At 39.9% G+C, this 20,699-nt stretch overlaps 1 long non-coding RNA gene and 1 pseudogene across 1 annotated transcript in view; one reads left to right on the top strand and one right to left on the bottom strand.

The window, feature by feature from the left end:
* LOC108290177 overlaps positions 1–19,027 on the top strand; it is a 37,257-nt gene extending 18,230 nt beyond the window's left edge. The window contains exons 2-6 of the long non-coding RNA XR_005197088.1: positions 2,434–2,505; positions 8,172–8,213; positions 9,215–9,261; positions 10,089–10,157; positions 18,857–19,027. This is a non-coding gene — a long non-coding RNA (uncharacterized LOC108290177). The remainder of the gene's footprint in view (positions 1–2,433; positions 2,506–8,171; positions 8,214–9,214; positions 9,262–10,088; positions 10,158–18,856) is intronic.
* LOC108290176 lies at positions 6,511–7,876 on the bottom strand (annotated as a pseudogene).
* Positions 19,028–20,699: the final 1,672 nt, after the last annotated feature.

Below are 20,699 nucleotides of genomic sequence, written 5' to 3'. Positions count from 1 at the left end.
TTCCTCCCTTGTCACTGTTCCTTTTCTCTTCCGTCTTTCCTCTGTCCTCTTCCTTCTTCTTCTTCATTAAACCAACCAACCAACCAACCAACCAACAAACAAACAAACAAAAAAACCCAGTCAACTTAAAAAACACAGGCATCAATTCCCACAGTATGTTAGTAGAGTGAAACATTCTATGGTGGTAGGTGACAACCCTGACATGGGACACATGAAAGTTGCTTTTGGAAAATAGCTTCTGACATGAGCACTTGGGGTAACAGACAATCAAGGAAGGCTCTGAGTAGGCTAACGGCGCTATTGAGGCTTTACTCTTCTTACTCATGTGGACTGATGGAACACTGACTTCATTTTTGGAGCAGTAGGAGTTGGAATGCAGGATGACATCAAATAGCCATGGCCAGCATTCTGGGACAGATCATAGTACCCCAACAACATTGTTTTTTAAACCCTAACTGTCCACATGAGTTAGGAGAGTCAAGCCTCGATAGTGTTGTTAGCCTACAGGAAGGCTTCCTGTGCTTCCAACACCTGCTTATCAGGCGGAGAGGAAGCGTATCTGACAGTGGTGTCTGAAGAAGGCCGGGGCATGGAGGAGAAGGAATAGGCAGAAGCAAAGCCCAGCCCTGTGAGTCCCAGTGGGTGATAGCCATGCCCTGTCTCAGCTAATGTGTTATTTTCTTGGCTTCTCTCGAAGGATTGTAATACGTTCTCTCTCAGGAAGAAAATGATAATATTCTGACTATCCTAGAACAGAGTGATCAGCAAAATGACTCTGTATAGGTCCAGATAGTATTTAGGCTTAAAAATATTTTATATTGAATTATTATGGATAAATATGAATTGTATATATTCATGAGGTACATGTGATATTTTTGTACAAGCGTAAGCTGTGTCATAATCATATCAGAGTTATTGGGATATCCATCGCCTCAAGCATTTGTCTTTGTTGAAACTATTCAATGATGTGTTTGTGGCACTGGAGCAGCCATAAGCAGTATGTAGCCAATAGGTATGAATGAGTACCAATAAAACTTCATCTATAAAAACAGGCATGGGGTCACATTTGGCCTTTGGGCCCTACTTGGTTGATCTGAATGAAAAGAAACCAGGAAAAGAGATTTTTGTTCATGCTCGAAGGTCATGAGATTATTCACAGCTGCAATTATAATAAAATTATTAAAATAATGTTATTACTATGTTACTGTTGTAATAAAGTTACTATTGTATTATCTCTTATAATGCCAAGCATGCGCTAGGTATCGTGCTAAGCATTTGACATTTATTATTTACAGAGATGCACGACCATGATCATAATCTAATTCCAGAATATCTTCCTCACCCCAAAAAGAAACCCCATGCTCATTATCCATGACCCCTCATTCCTCCCTTCTCCCAACCCTGGCAACCACTAACCTCTTTTCTGTCTCTGAATTTACTTATTCTGCCCCTCTCCTCGAAATGGAATCATGTAATATGTGGTCTTCTGTGTCTGGCTTCTTTCACTGAACATCGTGTTTTCAAGGTTCTCCCTGGCTGTGGCATGGATCCGAATGTCACTTCTTTTTATTAACAAATAATATTCTACTGTATGCTAGACCACATTTTGTTTATTCATTCATCAGTTCATGGACATTTGGGCTGTTTCCACTTCTTGGCTATTATGAATAATGCTGCTATGAACATTTGTGTACAGGTTTTGTGTGGACATGTGCTTTCATTTCTCCTGGGTATAAATCTAGGAGTGGATACTTGGGTTCCATGGTAACTGTATGTTTAACTTTTTGAGGAACTGCCAGACTTTTTCCAAAGCAGCTGCACCATTTTATATTCCTACCTGCAGCAATCTATTAGGGTCCCAATTTCTCCACATCCTGACCAACATTTATTACTGTCTTTTTTATTATAGCTTTCCTAATGAGTGCGCAAAGAAGTTTTCTTAATAACTGGTTAAAAAGAAGACATCAGTCAAAGCTCTTGGTTTGTAATTTACCATAGAAAATTACTGCATGCCTTGCATAACCCAATGACGTGCCCATTGGCTTGGAAGTATGTGAGAGATGATTCACATATGTTTATTTTGATGTTTCCAAATGAAGAACTTTGTTCTTTTGTAGAAAAAAAATGGCACTTTGGTTGGGACCTGTATCACACATAAGTTTAATGTGAATCCCAACCTTTCATAATCTCCAGCTCTTCTATGAATAATACATGTAAATGTAAGCTTTGTCCAAACGATTTAAATTATGTTCCTCATAAAGTTTTCAGGAGCATTTTTTTTTGGGAGTTTAAGTCTTTTTTTTTCATCTGCATCATTTGACATGTTTACAGTGAGAATAGAATAAATTGCAGTGCCCCTGATTATTGATGCTTAAGAACTAATTTAATAAAGCAACATTAGTGACCATTTTTTTTTTTTTTTTTTTTTTGCAGGAACTGAATGTGACATAGTGAACAGGAATTAGAAGAAAACCAGTACTCAGGAGAGTGGAGTTCTAACTGCAGGTCTGCCTCTAATATTTTATAATTCTGAGTAGGTTGTTGGTTTTACCACATTAGCTTCCCCATCTCTAAATGGGGTGCCAGCTTCCTCTGTTTCTTATTTTACAGAGCTGTTGGATGGGAAGAAAGGCAGTGTATACAGATGCACCTTGGAAAAGATGTGGCACTGTGAAAGTGTGCTGCAAAATCAAATTGAGGTTGAATTATTAGGAGAGTAAATAGCAACCATGTGCTAGTGGCTAGGAGGAATAACCAAGCCACAGATGCATCATGGCGTATCGATGTTGGGATAAAACTTGGAGCCCATCCAATGAAATTCCCTCATGTTTATGATGAGAAAGTGTGACATGCCCAATGTCCTTTGAGTGGCCAGGGGCAGGACTGGAATTTGACGTGAGCTTGTGTGAAGTTTAGTCCTCTTATATCTCTTGGAATTTTCATCCAAAGAACACTCTTTCCTTGTGGTGCCACTAAAGCTCAGAATAGCAAACATTTAACCATCCACTGGTACTTTCTCTTCCACATTGACCTTTCTCTTGTACTATTGTTCTTTTGACATAGCCACAAGAGACTGCAAGAGAGGCCGGGAAACATAGTCCACCTGTGGCCCCAGAAAGGAGAGGAAATAGCCTTGGGGAACATCAGCCAGTAGTGACTACAGAGACCCACATGGATGGGATGGTTGAAGCAGTTGGCTGGGAACTCTGCTACACCGCTAAGTCAAATAGTATGTCATCAGTGCCAGTTTTAGAGTAAAGGAGAAAAAGGGGGGTGATTTGGGTACAGGCATGATTTGCCTTACCCTGAAAGTGCAATAGAGGCTAACATCACCATGTGCAGGATGGAGTTGGGAGAAAGCTTTCTTCCTGGAACACAGGAGACTTTGGGTGGTTTGCATGGAGTCCACTAGCCTCTCCCCATCCATCCTCTCCTCCATGCACTCTTACGCACCTAGGAGGCCCGAGGGCCAGCGCAAGGCCATCATATAGTGGCTCTCTGCTGGATATGAGGACTTCCAAAACTCAAACTCAGTTCTGCCACTGGGGGATGGTGATGGCAGAAGTGAACATTTTTCCTTCAGAGCGGGATGTGTTTTCCTCTCAGGCGAATCCTGTTCTGAGATTGGGGGACCTTTTTCCCCTCTTGATTGAGCGCAGGTATGAGACTCAAGCTGATATTTAATTACTCTTTACCTTTGAAATTCCTTAATATAGTAACTATTTGCAGAGTACACCCACATTCTTGTTAAATGCAGTTATCATTTTCTCCAGCTAGCATCATCCCCAGAATGATCTCTTTCTTTGTAGCTTTCCTATGTCCTAGGCATCTTCACTCTTCCCAAATCTCTTTGAGTGCACCTGTCCTGGACCGGTATCCACAGTGTGAAGGGTTTTGGCTTTGTACACTGTGGACCCTGATTTATGGGTCATGTTTGAATTTACCTATTTTAAAATTTCACATTCCTTATGGTAATAGTAATAGTATTTTAGGTCCACTGATTTATTTTCCTGTGGCTTTCTATGTCTTTCTAGATAAACTGACACTAGGTTGCTTAATTTTTATAGGTGAACTTGAAAAAGGTCAATACTTCTAGGATAAAAAAATCCCTCAAAACTGCCTTTTCTTAGATAAAGTATGTGTGGTTTGTGCGTGTGTGCATGCATTTGGTAGATGGAACAGAGTAAAGAACACAGGAGACATCAAAGAAACAACTCCTAGATGATATGTCAGAGACAGATTGCCTTTGAAAGAGCAAGGTGAGTCGTATCCTTTCTAGAGTTCAGTAACACTGGAGTTCAGTAGAGATCCCTAGGGTCTTAGCAAGGAAGCTTCCACTTTCCCATTACTTTAGTTTCTCTTTGGGGACTAATTATAGCAAGAATGGCTTTAGTGCATTCAGTAAGAGAGCAGGGCAAAAGAGTTGGCTTCTCTGCCAAAGCCCCCTCCTGCAGCTGTTCTTGATGTGTTACAGTGGCCAAGTAGCATGCATTCCTGTGAGTTGCAGGGCAATGGTGGGGAAAGGATCCATAGGCTATCTTCCATTCCCTGTTCAGTGAATAGATTCTATGTTGTATTTGATGATAGAAATAGCCTAGCAACCTGGTGTCAATCCAGTCATGATGGGGAAGCATGACAGAATCCTGTGCAGAATCCTGGTGGCAGGTGTTTCTGTTGCATTATCATTGTGCCTTTAAAATGTTTGATGTGTTTCCCTTTAGAGTTGCTTTGATCCCTTCAGGAAAGGGGCGCCATCCTAAATTCCCTCAGAGCCATGACTCCTCTCACACCTTAAGGGGTATGTATGTACCCCAGTTAATATGCCCCTGTTATTCCTGCTACAAGCATGGATGACAGCACAACTCGTGACCTGAAAAGCCAGCTATCCACTTTTCACTACTAGGAAGAAAAAAGCTACAAATCATGCCACAATGATAGGTCTGGGGGCAGTTCCCCATCGGAATGTCATGTTATCAAAAGCTCAGGGTATATGTCAGTGTGGAGCGGGAGCAAGTAAAGTCCTCGAAAAAGAAGCCGTTGACCTTTGTTACCTTCCCTGTCACATCCCATCCCACACAGGACTGCTGGAAGAGCACTTCTAAGTCATTCTCAGATGTCAAGCAGCATTTCAGATGCACTCTGGGGCCAAATGCATCTCCTTGGCTGCTGATATTTTTGTTGCCTTCACACATAGATTCATTTGGCTCCAAACATTACTTCAGTGATAGTATAACTGTACTATCATGATTATTTATTGTTTGGGAACACAAGGAATGATTTTCAAATATTTATGATGGAATTGGACTTAATGCCTCATAATTTATATGATAGTGATTTTGAGTAAAAGCTATATGTTAACAAGTATTTAATAATTTCACAGTGTAGTCCACAGATGATAATCTTTTGTTGGTACTCTTTTCAGTTTGCTTTTTCCTGGAAAAAGATCCTGAGATCGAAATTTAGTGCAACTAGGTTTTGGGGGAGCTGGTCTTCTCAGAAAACACTGGGTGGCGAGGGGGAAAACAAGACAGGAAAGAGAGGGAACCCACCAAAGGGTCTGTCATCAAGCAGGTTCCACTGAGGGTAAATGGAGCTTATGGCCCCACAGGAATTCTGGGAGTCAGGGTAGAGCATGCACCTAGCCAAGGAGCAAAGGAGCTTGGGCATTGATACACCAGCTTCCATCTGCCATTGGTGGAAGGCTGCTGGGGAGTGGAGCTTAATTCCCTAGCTCTTCAGGTCTGCAGGTGCACATTTCAGTCACTGAAAATGTTCCTTCAAGCCTAGTGGGGGCCTGGGCTTGACCTCCCTAAATCAACAGGAAACTGGTGGGTTAGCAACAACATTCTCTAGTAGTCACATTGCCAGGACTGGTGTCTTGGTGAGGACTGCCCCCATTTCCCACCAAAGGTGTGAAGGAGACAAAAGACTGTCCATAGAAGCAGTGCACAACCCTCAGGTGATAAGTCAGGCAGTTAGCTAGCCACTCATAGGCTAAGGGGCTACAAATGGGACACAAGTAGCATCTACTACAACCCCTTATAATACAGCCCTAAATTTAAAGTTTTTAGAAAGTAGGAGAAGTGTTGAACAAGTCAAAGAATGACTTGTTTTTATAAGACAGACTACAAGTAGAAGTAGGAACTCTGCAAATGGATGTATAATGACTGGAGTGTTTGGAAAAGGCTCCTCAAGGAAGGGACATTTGTCTTGTGCTTTGAATGAGACAAAGACTTTTTTTTCTGATTCAATACTGTATATTTTATTGGAGTATAACTTGCCTACATAGTAAGTACTTGATAAATGTGCTGAATGACCAAATGACTCCCAGGATGAACTAATCAGCTGAAAGTCCAAACATAGGGGATTGGGCTGGTAAGTCACCTAGGCTTTGAATCAAACAGCTACATATGAAAGTTTGGTTGGAATAAGAATTCCATATATTCCATTTCTATGGAATAAGTAAACCCCTCTCTAGGTCCTATTTCTACCATAATCATAGCAATCAGATAAAGTCGAGGAGTTTATTAGGGAAATTTGAGAGGCACAGACACCCCAAGTGACAGAAAGAAACATCTGAAAATGTTCCTTCAAGCCTAGTGGGGGCCTGGGCTTGACCTCTCCAAATCAGCAGGAAACTGGTGGGTTGGCAACAACATTCTCTGGTAGTCACATTGCCAGGGCATGAGTGTCTTGGCTAGGACTGCCCCCTACTTCCCACCAAAGGTGTGGAGGAAACAAAGACTGTTCATAGAAGCAATGAGAACTTTAAAGAAAGTCTGAGAGAGAAAGGAAAGACAGGGGTGGGCAGGACCTTCACAAAGGGTCCCATGCTTTTGACTGTGAATGTCTCAAATACATTGACAAGTAGATCTACAAAATGTTACTGGAAAGGAAAAATACCTAATGTTGTTTCCAAGAGTTCCTCTAGACTTCTCACATACCACATCACATCCTCAGATGTACATGAAAGAACCCAAAGGAACCCAAAGGCCACACTTTTGAAAAAAGAAAAACAACAATAAGCCCTGTTGCTCTTTAAGGGGAAAGGAAGGAGCTGAAGGCTGCTGGGTCCTTTCTCACGTGGCCTCTGCTCTGTAAAGCAACTTCCCACCAGCAGCATGGCACTGTGCTAGGTGAGTGTCTCACCTTTTGTCACCCATGTTTCAATGTACTCTATTCTCTGTTCATGGGCTGTCAATTTCTCCCTTAGTGTTGCAAATCTTGAACAAGACATTCAAACGAGTTGAGAAAGTCTGCAATTTTCTTGATGCTGCTGGTGATTTTCTCAATGTACTCCCGGTTCGTCCAGTCTTACTGAATCTCCTGCTGTACCAGATCCTCTTGTCCCATCATGGCGAATATCTGAGGAAGACTGAAGCAAAGACTTTGGATCTGTGAAGGGAAGAAAGAGAAAATTCCAGGCAGGAGAAATGGCAAGAGCAAGGAAAGGAAAATGAGTGGAGATCTCCTGATTTCTTACTGGGAAATATTAATAACTTTCCAAGGGTTTTCTGTGTTTCAGTATGTCTTATTTTATTCCAGGCTCTCTTTTCAAGGGTGTTTATGTCCATTACAGTTGGGGAGATGAGATAGTGTCTCGTCTAGAGCATGCAGCAGATTTGTTTGCTTACTCTGCAGTATTATAGAGATAATGTCTCTCTCTAGGGCAAAGATCAGGCAGGTGTACTGCCTAGTATAAAATATTCAAGTTCTCTCTCCTATAATGTAATGCACTGTGTGTGCAGGGGTCACAATGGCCTTTGCATTTCATCTTGTCAATTGGAGATTGGGGAATAGGCTTAACTGATGATACTCTGGCTGCTGATACCGCTGTGAGTAGTAGAGTCATTTGTCTCTGACTCAGGAGTTTCGTGTCTTCTGCCAGCAACCCTGAATCTGAGGCAAGCTAGCTTGTTTGCTAAAATTTCAGACCCTTCACAGTGGTTGACACTTCTAAGTATGATGGTCAAATAAATGATCTCATTCAAGCCTTACATCATCCCCATGAAGTAGGAATTATTATTGTGTTTCATGTTTTATATCTAAGGAACTTGAGATCCTGAAAGATTAAATAATGTGCCTGAAGTCACTGAGTTGGTAAACAAAGAAGCTAATGTCCAAAAATGGGGTATTCTGGCTTCAAAACTGTGTTTTTTTCACCACCCTAGCAGCCATCCAGTGATACCATCGTTGGAGACACCCATTTACAGGTGAGGGTGGTGGATGTTGTAGCAAGGTGATCACCAACCCTGGTTGTAAGGGCTGTCTTGGGTAGAGGATGGCATGGAAGGGAAGATATGATGGAATGGGCCAGGTCAAAGATAGCTTAGAATGACATATAACAGCCATAGAGGAGCAGCAGGAATTTATTTAGTGAAATTACATAATTTAAAAGAAGTACTGATACTTAATCTTATTTCTGAGTTGTCACTATGTTCTTCCTCTTTGTTCATCAGTCCAGGACTTAAATGATGAATAGGCTCTGAGCAGGTAGGAAGGGTGAAGGGGGTACATTTCAGGTGAGGAAGACAGCATTAGGAGGAAAAGAGTGGTTTGGTTCTTTCAGAGGTTGCAAATCTGTCTCTCTCTTGGTATCCTTCCATCCATCCATCCATCCATCCATCCATCCATCCATCCATCCAACCATCCATCCATCCATCTATCCAATCTATTTATCTATGTAATCTATCAATATATCTAGCTATCTACTTACCTGTATAAAATCTTCAAAGGAACTCATGTCTTATATTGCAAATTAAAACAAAATCATTGGCCGAGCGTGGTGGCTCACACCTGTAATCCCAGCACTTTGGGAGGCCGAGGAGGGTGGATCACAAGGTCAAGAGATCAAGACCATCCTGACTAACATGGCAAAACCCCGTCTCTACTAAAAAATACAAAAATTAGTTGGGCGTGGTGGTGCACGCCTGTAATCCCAGCTACTTGGGAGGCCGAGGCAGGAAAATTGCTTGAACCCAGGAGGCGGAGATTGCAGTGAGCCGAGATCGCACCATTGTACTCCAGCCTGGCGCCTGGCGACAGAATAAAACTCTGTCTCAAAAACAAACAAACAAACAAAAAAATCATTTTGGGTCCAATTGTGAGAATGTCTACTTTTTCTGTTTTCCCTCTATCAGCTTACTTTTGCTGCTTGCAAACTAACTACAGATACCAATCAGCTATTTACCCATGTTCTCTCTTATTTTTACAGCTGTAAGCAGGCATTTATGTTGTCGTGAACTACACACTGAGTACTGGGTGAGTCAGAACAGGTACTTCTATGTGAGGTTGGGCTCTGTCGTTCACTTTCAATCTAACCCTGCTTCCCTGATTCCACCCTAGGTCCTGTTGACTATCAGGCAAAGAGATTGGTCCTTCCTAATTTTCTTGAGCAGCTCCCTAGGAAAGCAGAAATCTAGAACAACTTTGTTGGTCAGACCCTGAATCTACCTTGGTCCCCAGAACAAAGGGTTTGAAGGATCTTAAATGACTTCTAAACCCTATTAAAAGTAATGGCAAAAACCACAATTACTTTTGCACCAATCTAAAATACAACTCAGACACACACAGATCAAGGGATGCTCATGAATTTCAACTTTTGGAAGGACAGCTAGATCTCATCCAAACTAGACTTGCTGATGGGATTCTAGAACTCATTTCAAACACGGACATAGGAAAACAGGTTCAAAACAAGAGAAAAGCCAAAACCCAATGCAGACAATTTATCAGAGCATAGTGGCCTGGGATAAGAGAGGTGTGTGAGTAAGTCAGTCATTGGACACCAAGAAGGAAATACCTCCTTGAATTTTTCCTTTGGTAATAGAACTGTGTAAAGGATGTCTCTTTTTCTTTGGTGCTCACATAACCATAAGATGTCTCAACAAATAAGACTAGCTTCATTTTTCTCCTCTCCCAGAACACCATCTTTTTCCTTTGCTGTATCAGTGTGACACTGGAGCATCAGGTCAAAGGGAGAAGGAAAACTTCTGGCAGTCATGTTTTGTCTGTGGTGCCAAACATGTAGATACATGGAACTGATCAACATTTTTACTTTTCAAATGATTAACATTTTTACTTTTCATCAGGATGTTGGATATTGTGTGGACACTTGAAGAAGAATGAAGAATTTAGCTATGATGGATTTATACTAAGATGTAAGTCCTTGCAACTCAAATGCCTCAAAAACCTGCTAACATTTGCGAGATCAGTACTGAGAAGGTAACTTTTTAAAACGATGAGAAGTATTGGAAATATTTGAGACTAACACAAATACTTTAAATCTAGTGCTAAGGAATAATATCCTCTATTTTATGAACAAAAGTTAAAAGAGAAGTATAATCACATATTCAGCAATGTTTCAAAAAGCATGATTTAGTTTAAATGAAAACATTGATAAGCATAATTGTCTGTTTAAATATTAACATATTTCAAGAATTATCTAATGTTAAATTTATATTGCCAGTGTAAATATAGATACAAACAGAGAATACATGAAAGGATTGTTCTTACAATATAACTGAATGTCATAAATTGACATTTTAAAACCATTTATTCACCCTTATGATTACTGATAATCATTATACCTTAATCACATCTTATGTGTTGTCTTTTAATAATGTTTATTCAAATATCTCTTGATTAATCACTCCTGAGTGACCTAAAACCACTGATTTTCATCAGCCAATTTGTCTTCTTTGCAAAAAAGAGCAGAAATATTTCTAACACTTTGGAATGCTATTTAAAGTTTGATTAAAGTCTAAAAGCCAGACAAATCATAGTTTCTCAAGTGGATCCAATATAATTTATTAATTTGCAATTTTAGAATCATTAAATTATTAAAATTGGTAGTTTAAAGCTCACTATAGGATATGGTCACTTAGCAGATTTACGTTTGTTTTTTTTGAGATGGAGTCTTGCTGTCACCCAGGCTGGAGTGCAATGGAGTGATCTCAGCTCACTGCAACCTCTGTCTCCTGGGTTCAAGAGATTCTCCTGCGTCAGCCTCCTGAGTAGCTGGGATTACAGGTATGTGTCACCACATCCAGCTAATTTTTGTATTTTATTAGAGATGGGGTTTTGCCATGTTGGCCAGTCTTGTTTCGAACTTCCGGCCTCAGGTGATCTGCCCACCTTGGCCTCCTAAAGTGTTGGGATTGCAGGCATGAGCCACTGCCCCCGGCCAGCAGATTTAGTTTCAGCCAAACAACTATTCCCTTTGGACACAGCACATAAATATTATTGAGCCCCTGCTCTGTGCCTTATGCTACCCTAGTTAAGAAACAAAATGATTGTGAAGTAAAATTTAAAAAAATGGAATAACAGGACAGTAATGTATGCAGTGCTGTAGTGCTAAATTGTACCATTTGACCTCTCAGATTAGAATATATTGCACATTAATTATTATTAATATTAGTTATTATATTATTGATAATATTGCACATTGATACTGGGGCTGTCAACCAAGGGCCATTTAATCCTCCAGGGGCTACTTGGCAGTTCTTGGAGACATTTATGTTTGCCACAATTAGGAAGGGTGCTGCTGGAATCCAGTGGGTAGAGGCCAGGGACACTGCTCAACTTCCTGTAATACACAGGACAGCTTCCTCTCACTCAACAAAGAATTATCCTGCAAAAATATCAGTAGCGCTGAGGGTGAGAAACCCTGGGCTAGGTGGAAGGAAAGAAGGTAGACATTCTAGGCAGGAAGAAGTTTGGATTCTGAGAATAAAATGATCCTGAGTGACCATAGGGCCAGTCAGGAGACTTTCTGGTTTTGGGGAAATGTGGAGAAATAGAAGGAAGATCAGAAAGCAGATGGGTCATTAGTAGAGACATTTTAATTTCTTATTTGACTTAATTTTGACTTTAGTTTTGGCAACATAATGCACTAGATATCAAAAATTCCTTATTAAAAATCCTGAGTAGGATGGATAAATAAATAACAAATATTTTTTAAGGCAGGTGTTTTAGTCCGTTTGGTTCTCCTATAGCAGAATACCACAGGCTAGGTAGTTTATAAAGAGCAGAAATGTGTTTCTTACAGTTCTGGAGGCTGGGAGTCCAAGATCAAGGTGCTGGCGTCTTATGTGGGCCTTCTTAGTGTGTCATCACATGGTGGAAGGTGGAAAAGCAAGAGAGGAAGTCTGTCTTCATATGGCAGAGAGTGGAAGAGTGAACCCACTCCCTAAAGCAGCCCTCTTTTTTAAGCATGATTTTTTTTATTGTTTGTTTTGTTTTGTTTTTTTACTTTTAGTTTAGGTTCAGGGGTACATGTGCGAATTTGTTATATAGGTAAATTGCATGTCATGGGGGTTTGGGGTAAAAAGTTACTTCATCACCCAGGTAATAAGCATAGTACCTGATAGGTAGTTTTTCAATCCTTTCCTTCCTCTCATCTTCCATCCTCAAGTAGGCCCTGGTGTCTACTTATTATTTTTTTTTCTGAGGCAGGATCTTGCTCTGTCACCCAGGCTGGAGAGCAGTGCCACAATCTCGGCTCACGGTAACCTCTGCCTCCCAGGTTCAAGCGATTCTCATGCCTCAGCCCTACAAGTAGCTGGTACTACAGGCATGCGCCACCAAGCCCAGCTGATTTTTTTTGTATTTTTAGTAGAGAAGGGGGTTTTGCCATGTTGGCAAGGCTGGTCTTGAACTCCTGATCTCTGATGATCTACCCACCTCGGCCTCCCAAAGTGTTGGGATTACAGGCATGGGCCACTCTGCCCGGCCCCTGGTGCCTATTATTCCCTTCTTTGTGTCCATGTGTTCTCATCATTTAGCTTCCACTTATAAGTGAGAACATGCCGTATTTGGTTTTCTCTTCCTGCATTAGTTCATTTAGAATAATGGCCTCCAGCTCCAATCATGTTGCTGCAAAGGACATCATCTCATTTTTTAAAATGATTTTATTGTATTCCATGGTGTCTATTTTCTTTATCCAGTCTACTGTTGATGGGCATTTAGGTTAATTTCACGTCTTTGCTATTGTGAATAGTGCTGCAATGAACATACACATGCATTTGTCTTTATGGTAGAATGATTTGTATTCCTTTGGGAATATGCCCAATAATGGGATTCTTGGGTCAAACTGTAATTCTGTTTTAGGTTCTTTGAGAAATTGCCACACTGCTTTCCACAATAGCCAAACTAATTTACATTCACACCAGCAGTATATAAGTGTTCCCTTTTCTCTGTAACCTTGCCAGAATCTATTTTTTTACTTTTTATTTATTTATTTTTTGAGACAGAGTCTTGCTCTGTAGCCCAGTCTAGAGTGCACTGGCATGATCTTGGCTCACTGCAACCTCTGCCTCCCAGGTTCAAGTAATTCTCCTGCCTCAGCCTCCCAAGTAGCTGGTACTACAGGCATGTGCCACCACACCCAGCTAATTTTTGTGTTTTTAGTAGAGATAGGGTATCACCATGTTGGCCAGGCTTGTCTCGAACTCATGAGCTCATGTGATCCGCCTGCCTTGGCCTCCTGGAGTGCTGAAATTACAGGCTTGAGCCACTGCACCTGGCCAGCATCTGTTTTTTTTGTGTGACTTTTTAATAGTAGCCATTCTTACTGGTGTGAGATGGTATCTCATTGTGGTTTTGATTTGCATTTCTCTAATGATTAGTGATGTTGAGCATTTTTTTCATATGTTTATTGCCTGCCTGCATGTATATCTTCTTTTGGAGTGTCTGTTCATGTCCTTTGCCCATTTTTTAATAGGCTTGTTGGGTTTTTGCTTGTTAATATGTTTAGGTTTTTTATAGATTCTGGATATTAGACTTTCGCCGGATGGATAGTTTGCAAATATTTTCTCCCATTCTGTAGATTGTGTGTTTACTTTGTTGATTGTTTCTTTTGTTATGTCTAAGCTCTTTAGTTTAAATAGATCGTATTTGTCAATTTTTGTTTTTGCTGCAATTGCTTTTGCCAAAACCCTTTTTATAGCAGCATTAATCCACTCATGAGGGTGGAGCTCCCCATGACCTAAACACCTTCCGACAGTTCCCTCCCCCTGACACTGTTGCATTGAGGATTAAGTTTCCAGCCTATTTATTTTGGGGGACACATTCAGACATAGCAGCAAGGCTCAGCTGACAAGAAATGCTCAGAGTTCAAAACCAGTAAGATAGCAAGATAAGTTGGTTAGTGACAAAAAGTATGAGTGGTTCTGAGCAAAATTACTATAAGACAATTCTTTGATGACATCAGATTGTAGGAGTTCAAGGAGAAAGTGGATGTACAGTTCAGAGGATTGACAATAAAGGAAGAATACTGTTTTCTTGACACTTATACAGCTTCTGATACCAATGTGTGGGTTTTTTCCTCTGCACCAACCAATTCTCCAATTCTTGGTGGACACTGATGGGGTGTTTTATTACTTACTCTATTATAACACTAACTGCCTGTAGTTGGCACAGACCCCACAGGTTAAGGGCTGAGTTCCATAAGACTTTCCCTGACATCAGATGACAATTACAAGCCCCAGGTTGTCACCTGTGCGTCTGACCCTGGCTATAAATTGGAGGTTCCTCTAATCACCTCCTCATGTTTGATAATTTAATTTAATGGCTCACAACACTCAGGGAAACATTTACTTATGTTTACTGGTTTATAATAAAGCATATTACAAAGGATACAAATGAACAGCCAGAAGGAAGAGATGCACAAGGCGAGGTGTAGGGGAGGGGAGTGGAGCTTTGTGCTCTCTCCAGGAGTGCCGCTCTCCCAGCTCTTCTATGTCTTCACTAGCCCAGAATCTCTCCTAATCCTTTAGTTTAGGGGTTTGTAGGGAGGCTTCATCATGTAAGCATGATTATTAACTCACTCTCCAGTCCCTCTCCTCTCTCAGGTCAACTGCATGTCAATACATTAACCACATAAGGCAGTTTCTATTTTTTTCCCATTTAACAGATGGAAAAACTGAGTCTTACAAGTAGCTTGCATCTGAAGTCACAGTGAGTGGCATATAGATGTTTTCCATGTAGCAGAGATAAGATTCAACTCAACCCCACTTCTCAGTATTGAACTCTAGGTTTTAAGACTCAGCTGTCGACTGCTGCTTTGCTCATTTGACAATGAATGTTTTAAAAGAAATTATCGGAGGACATTTTGTGCACAATAAGCATTTCAATGGAGCCCTGAGATAACACAGGATGAATCATGGTCAGGAGAAAGATTACCTGATTTTTTTTTTCTCTTTCTGAAGGTTTTCATTTCGTCGAATCATCAGGCTGAAAGAATCATATTGCTTTCCCAAAATCAATTCACATAATAACTTGGAAAATAGCTTTTACAAATGCTGCTCATTGTAAAATACATGATTTCCTTCCTTTGAAAACTCCCCTTTGGTCTTGCTCTTTGCACTGTGCATCAGGCGATGCTTGGCATTGCTGGAGTAAGATGCATTCGGGGCCCAGGGCTCCATGTACATTCTGAGGATGTTGTGGCTTAGTCATGCCTGTTTAATCAGGCAATCATTTTCCTGATGAGCTGTGAGAATTGCTAAGAGCAGAGCTATGTGATGGATTGGAGAGAGTTGCATTGTTCTTCAGACAAATGGCAAACATATATTTTTACAACTGGGAAATAAAAATGGTAATAATCAGACAGAAAAGAGGAATATAGCCTATTCAGGCAAAATCATTTTTAAAAGCTTACAATAATATAAATAAAAGCCTATCTTTCCCATAGCATTTTTTATATCTCAGCAATGAGAAGGTTTAGCTTCTCTCAGAGAGTAGTGAGGACAGTGTCATGACATGAAAATTATCCCTTACAAATAAATGTACAATGGGCAGAGGTTTTTCTGAGCTCTCTAACAGAGAGGAGACACCTATTAGTCAGGGAAGCTAAAGGCTTCTCTCAGTACATCCACCCACCCTGTGGACAAAGCCTTAGCTTCTTGTGAACTTGCCTTCCTTAGTTATAAAATGTCCTGAGTAGTGTTTGCTCCTGCCTCTGTGATTCGGAAGGTCAGATGGGAGTGCTTTGATGATGATGATGATGATGATAGCAACAATATCATCACCAGCATTTTGCCATGTTATTTTCACAATGGTGTATGGCAGAGTTCAGCAAACTAGCAGACAGTGGGGCTGTTACCTATTTCTGTAAATAAAACTTTATTGGAACATAGTCACACCAGTTGTTTTGTACTGTCCATGTCCGCTTTCACATGACCACGGCAGAGTGGAATAGTTGTGACAGAGACCCTGGGGCTCCCAAAGCCCAATGTTAAACACAATGTTAAACACCAAATTACTCCTTACAAAAAAAGTTTGTCTCTATAGGAGGCCAGGTAGATGTCTGGATTTCCTAGATAAGTTCAGAAAAGTTTACTCACTTCTTCAGGATCTGGCAGGTGGGAAGTATTGATATCTAATCTCAAATTTAGCTACCTAGTGATTCTTAGTTGTGTGTGTATGTATGCATGCATGTTTTACTATGGTCTCCTTTGACAGAAAAAAAAGACGGTATTCATTTTCTCATCTCTACTACCAACTCTTACTTTCCAGTAGTAAGCAAACCAACAGGCAACCCTACTCCTCCCTAAAAACCGATCACTGGGTGCCAATAGTGAGAATATTTTGGGGGATTATGTGCATGTCTGCTACAGCCATCAGAATTTGAATGATTCCCATTGGAATCATGGTATATAAATACAACTTAAAACCGAATCATTGGAAAATTATAGGGCAGAATATGATTGATTATATTGTCCTCGGGTCCATTGAATGACTCTCAGTAAACAAAATTGATAATGATGAAGCCAGTTATAAAATATAAATCATCAAAGTTGAGAGTAACAACAATTGAAACCATCCCACAATCAAGACAATGCTGATGATGCTGTGGTAACAAGCACCCTTCCTATAGTCTAGGAGATACCAAGTACCTGTAGGCATGAGATGCAAGTATCTTGTGATATTGCCATGGGTTGTTTGGCAGCAGAGTCTGAGTAGAAAACTGAATTAGAGGCTTCCATAAAATCAAGTACTGTGCTAATTTTAGTTTGGTAACTCTTAATAACTCAGTCAATTACTAGTTGTAGCCCTTAGTCATACATTAGAAAATGAAAGTCTATAAAATTGCACATAATTTGCTTTGATAACATTGCATTTCTGGATCTCCCACCAGGAGGCACTTCAGTTGACTTTAGTGGATTGCAGATGACACTTTGATGATACGCCATAGAATCCAAATTTCTAAGGAAGCTGACTTAGAAGCCGTGGAAAATGGCATCAGTCAATTCTTCTTTCACCTTCTAGGTGATATTTATTGAGGCTTTCCAGTGACAAGACATGGTTACATCCTAATAGCACGTTTTTCTTTAACAGTCAGGATCTTGCTCTTTCACCCAGGCTGGAGTAGTGGTGTGATCATGGCTAACTGCAGCCTCAAACTCCTGGGCTCAAGCTATACTCCTGCCTCAGCCTCCCAAGTAGCTGGGACTACAGGCATGCGCAACCACAGCCAGCTAATTTTTTAAAATGTTTCTGGAGACATGGGGTCTGGCAATGTTGCCCATGCTGATCTGAAACTCTTGGTCTCAGGGATCCTCCCATCTCAGCCTCCCAAAGTACTGGGATTACAGGTGTGAGCCACTACATCCATCCCCTAGTAGTACTATTATTTGGACTTTGTGGTTGAGCAAACAAAGGCAGAGAAAGGATAAATACATGCCCGAAGTCAAACTGCTGTTAAATAGCAGAGCAAGGGTTTGAACCTAGGGTTTCCCTCAGGAGCTGTGCTCTATGTCCCTGGAATCCTGAAATCCACTGGACTCATAAAGCTCTTGAACCTCTGACATTGCTACCAGAATTGTGTATGTACGGGTATTGCTATGGTTTGAATGAAGGTGTCCCCTTTAAAATTTAAGTTTGAAACTTAATCCCCAATACAAAGGTATTAAGAGGGGTGGCTTTTGGGAAGTAAGTCACGAGGGCTTCACCCTCATGGACAAGATTAGCACCCTTTTAAAGGGCTCAAGGTTGAAGAAGCATTGTTTTGCTCTTCCATCCTTTCTGACATGTAAGGACACAGTGAACCTCCCCTCCAAAGGGTACAGCAACAAGGCACCATCTTGGAAGCAGAGAGCAGCCCTCACCAGATGCTGAACCTATTGGTGCCTTGATCTTGGACTCCCCAGCCTCCAGAACCATAAGAATAAACTTGTGTTATTTATAAATTACCTAGTCTCAGGTATGCTGTTATAGAAGCACAGGTGGACTAAGCCAGTATTTATGGTCTTGTTTTTGTTTAAACCTTTTCAAATAGAGTTATAGCTTACGTCATATTCTCAAAGGAGTACATCACCCTAAAAAGGTAAAAAAAAAAAACACTATATGAGAGAGATTTTACTCAAAGTTTTTGGAACAAAAGAGATGGCAAATAAACAAGGAATAATTTGAAGGGTCACGTCCTTCTAGACAGTCCAGATGTCACAAGAACAAGCTTTGAGGGAGGAAAAATGATTCATAGAGATGGTGTTTATCAATGATTTCACCTTTAAATAAAAAGGAAGTTTAAAGTGTGATCAGCAAAACTTAAAACAGTGAGATATAGAAATACAGAAAAATGCACTGGCTTATTTTTCCATTAATTTAGCACTTCCAAATGGGAGAAAAATTAGAATGCCTGAAACCTAGCTGAATTGTTAAGGAAATGAAATTCTAAGGCATTATTTTTACACTCTTTTCATGGTTTTTGTTTCTCCACATTGTCATTGCGTTATGAATTTCATAGTTATTCAGGTTTATCTTTCCTAAAGAAAAATTATAAGATTTTTTTTGTGCCACATGTAATACAAACCTGTTCTAGTTCCTTGGGAATTGCTTGTTTTTTTTTTTTTTAAAGTGAAAGAATCTTTATGTTTCTAGAACTGGAAAGGATCACAGAAGTCTTTGATTGATGACTCCACTCTTCAAGGTGATGGATATGTTAATTAGCTTTATGGTGGCAAATGTTTCATAATGTATATCAAAACATCACATTGTATACCTTAAATATATACACTTTTTATTTGTCAATTATACCTCAAGAAAGCTGGAAAAATTTATTTTTAAATTTACATAATGTAAAATCTGCTTTTGGTGGTATACAATTCTGTGGGTTTAAAAAATGCATAGATTCATGTATCCAACACCACAATGATGACACAGAGCAGTTCCAGCATCTCCTAAAATTTCCTTATGCTCTCGCTTTTTAGTCAGCCTCTCTCCCTGCCCCAGAACTTAGCAACCTCTGATCTGTTTTCCATTCCTTCAATTCTGCCTTTTCCCAGAATGTCATATACATGGAATCACGCACTATAGAGGTTTTTGAGGTTGGTTGCTTTCACTCAGCATTGTGCTTTTGAGAGCCACTTAATTTGATGCATGTATCAATCATTTGTTCCTTTTGATTGCTGCATAATATTCCATTGTATGGATGCATAATAGTCCATTGCATGGATGTGCTATAATTGATGAACGTTTGGGTTGCTTCTAGCTTTTGGAGAATAAGAGTAAAACTGCTGTAAACATTTATGTACAGGTTTTTCTGTAAATGTCCTTTTTTACTTATCTTGGATAAATACCTAGGAGTGGGATTGCTGAGTATGTGGCATTGGTTAAGTGTATGTTTAACTTTATAAGAAACTGCCAAACTGTTTTCTAAGTGGTTGTGCCATTTTGCATTTTGTATACCAGCAATGCATGAGATTTCTAGTTGCTCCATATACTTTCCAATCTGGTATTGTCAGGTTTTTTAAATTAAAGTTTTAGCCATTCTAATAGATGCACAGTGGTGTCTCACTGTGGTTTTTAGGAATCTGGATATCCCAGATGATTAATGATCTTAAGCATCTTTAGGTATTTATTTTTGTTCCTATTGTTGAGTTTTGAGAGTTAAAGATATACATTCTAGATATAAGTCCTTTGTCAGTTTTTCGATTTGCAAATATTTTCTACCCATCTCTGCAGCTTACCTTTTCTTAATGGCAGTACTCCCATCTTATCTAAGAAGAAATTGATACATCGACAGCTTTTGTTGGCTCTGCCGTAAACTGACTGCATGTGACATTGGCTAAGTCACTTAATTTATTCTGTGCTTCTGTTTCCTATTTCATAAAACAAGTGTGGAACGAGAATATTTCTGAGGTTCTCTCTAGCCAGAATAGTTAATAAGAGACTGGCCCAAGTTCACCCAGTTAATTAGTAACAGAGTTGGACTGGAGCTTGGGTTGCTTCCCATGCTGCTGCCTTCATTTGCAATATAATTATTCTCGATTTCTTAAATCTAATTTTTAAAATTAGGTATTCCATTTACATGCTTCAAAATTTAAAAGTATAAAAGGATATACTGTTAAAAAACCTCCCTGTCACCCTGAACAAGCAATGCATGTTCTAAAGCTTTTAAAAATATCTATGAGCACATTTTTATGTGTTGTGTATATGTGTATGTGTGTTTTCTTTCTCTCCTTCTTAAAGTGAATTATACACTGCAGCTTTCTTTTTTTTTCTGCTGATAGAAATGGAGGCTAAAATTACATGGCAATTCATTTTTTCTATTATTATGTTTGTAGTTGAGGATTTTGTATGGCACTAAAAACCGTTTGTCTTCTGTTGAATTATTTGTTCATATTGTTTTCCTCTTTTTTTTTTTCTATTGGGTTGCTGGCATTGTAGCTATACGCTACTTATCTATTACAGAAATTAAC

This window comes from Cebus imitator, unplaced genomic scaffold (assembly GCF_001604975.1).
Source record: "Cebus imitator isolate Cc_AM_T3 unplaced genomic scaffold, Cebus_imitator-1.0 Scaffold426, whole genome shotgun sequence".
Classification (NCBI taxonomy): Eukaryota; Metazoa; Chordata; class Mammalia; order Primates; family Cebidae; genus Cebus; species Cebus imitator.
This window is presented reverse-complemented; position numbering and strand designations above follow the sequence as displayed.